Source organism: Lathyrus oleraceus, chromosome 1, assembly GCF_024323335.1.
Source record: "Lathyrus oleraceus cultivar Zhongwan6 chromosome 1, CAAS_Psat_ZW6_1.0, whole genome shotgun sequence".
NCBI classification, from domain to species: domain Eukaryota; kingdom Viridiplantae; phylum Streptophyta; class Magnoliopsida; order Fabales; family Fabaceae; genus Lathyrus; species Lathyrus oleraceus.
This window is the reverse complement of record NC_066579.1, coordinates 162,944,576-162,947,209: the sequence shown is the minus strand read 5'-3', so window position 1 is coordinate 162,947,209 and position 2,634 is coordinate 162,944,576.

Sequence of the window (2,634 nt, the reverse complement as noted above, 5' to 3'; positions counted from 1 at the left end):
AGGAGATGACCCGGTTCTAATCTCGTTGTTAATGGATTTTTGTCTTTGAGAGGATTGGGTTCGTTTTCTTTCTCCTGATATTGGACATCTTTTTAGATCCATCTAAATCACTTCGCACCAATATATTATAAGTAATTGTTTGTGATCATTAAGATGGTTTTATATGGGATGTGGCAGTTATATGTGGCTTTGGTACTGTACATACTGATCCTGCATTCATTTGGAACTTTTATGTAACATGTAATATTCTAAATGTTGGCTCACTTGTATAGCCATTGTTGGGATTTACCTTGTTATATTTTGTATATATACTCAATGTTATTTTTATTTCATTCATGTTATGTACAAAGTTCGATTACATTAATGGATTCGACAAATATATGTCATTATGCCACCAAGTTCTCAATAAATCAATTGGACATTTTCACCGCGTTTGAATCTCACGAATAACATCAATCGTTGTTATCTCGCATAAACCGGTTTGAACACCACCGATTCAATTTTAAATCAATATTGCCACTCATTTTCACTTTTTTTTTCTTAAAACAATTAATTAATTAGATTTTTGTTTGGTTAATTCATTTTAATTAATTAATCTTAATTAACTTAATTATTTGAGATAATTAAATAATTCTGATAATTAATCTTAATTAATTCAATTAATTAATTTAACCAGATGATTTAATAATTAAAGGATTTTCTTTCCCACCATCTTTTCATAATAAACAAATTCAATTTCAATTCATCAACAACACAAACCAATTTCAAAAAGCACAAATCATACAATTCTCGATTCAACATCGAGCCCATTTTCAAACACCCTTGTAAGTCGATTGCTCTTCGCATCGCCATCAACCTCGCATAGCTTACTCTTGGGCTTTCTTACAAGAAACCTACTTGGTTATTGATTAATCGAGTATATGAAATAATAGACTAAATAAGATTCATTTCATTCATTTCATGAACTCAAACCATTTTCCAAACTATTCAATTTCAAAAGAAATTTTCTTTTAAACATAAACTTGGGATGAAAAGGAGATAGGAAGCGTACGCTTCACTATTTCTCAAGCACTTGAATAATTGGTGTACGCCATATTGCGCGAGTTCTTGTCACCCGATTAAATCTTAAATCACGCAAATTCAAATCACTTTTCAAAATCAAATCTAATTTCCAAATTCAAGTCATTCAAACCATTCAACTTCTAAAAGATTTTTCTCTTTTAAATATAACTTGGGATGAAAAGGAGATAGGAAGCGTACGCTTCACTATTTCTCAAGCACTTGAATAATTGGCGTACGCCATATTGCACGAGTTCTTGTCACCCGATTAAAACCTTAATCGTATACATTCAAATAACATTTTCTAAAACAACTACAAATCCTACAACCATTTTATTCCATATTTAAGATGGAAAGAGGATAGGAGGCGTACGCCTCACTATCTTTCGATCATTCGAATAATTGGCGTACGCCACATTGCTCGAGTTTTCGTCATCCAATTTAAACCACAATCGAATAAATTCAAGTCAACCCTCACATCAAACACAATTTTACAAAATAAACAACTTAAACTTCAATAGAGAATGGGAGGCGTACGCCTCACCATTCCTTGATTATTTGAATAATTGGCATACGCCACATTGCTCAAATCGTCGACAAATCCAAACCTACCAATTCAAAATACAAACTATCTTCACCAATCAAATACAATATCCAAACATATATTTCTTAAATTAAACTTCGGATGATAAAAGATGGGAGGCGTACGCCTCACAATCTCTCGATTATTTGGATAATTGGCGTACGCCATATTGCACAAATTATCGACTTCCGACTAAAATATGTTAAATAAACATGGATAAGGGAATAGGGGGTGCACGCCTCATTATTCTTTGAATAAGCAAGTAGGAGGCGTACGCCTCACTACTGTGCATATTCAACATCCACAAACAAACTTTCAAAATAATTCAAACGAAAAGGGAATAGAAGGCGTTCGCCTTGTTATTCCTCGAAAGAATTGGACAATTGGTGTACACCATATTGCTCAACCTTTCGTCGTTCTCCAAAAACACCTTAACAAATCTAACCTAACTTCTCGCCCCGAGCGATCGAAACCAAAAAACACCCAAACACATCAATTCAACTCGTCACCCCCGCGTGACCAAAACCCTTCAAAAAGAACACTGTCAATCCTTTCTAATGCGCACAACAAACCAGTGCTAAAGCCTCCCCCGAGAGTAGACATGTCAGCGTTTAGCCGTTAGAACGCCGACCTAAGCAGTCGTTCATCAAAACAAAACACACCCAATTATTCGTAGTAGCATGAACTACGAATGCTATGATTTCCTTATTGCACCGTAAGGATACGTAGGCAGGAGATTGTTGTATCTTTGCGAGCACACTAATAAAAAAAACCTCTCATTTCCCCCTCCTGAGGTCTTCATCCATATTTATCATCAATTCTAATTACTCAAAGCAAGCAGATAAACAGTCAATTAACAGTCAAATAGCAAAATCAGACTAAAAGGTTCCCGTTGAGTACAACGGATGTGAGGGGTGCTAATACCTTCCCCTTGCGTAATCGACTCCCGAACCCGAATATGGTTGTGACGACCATTATTCTTATTTCTAAAG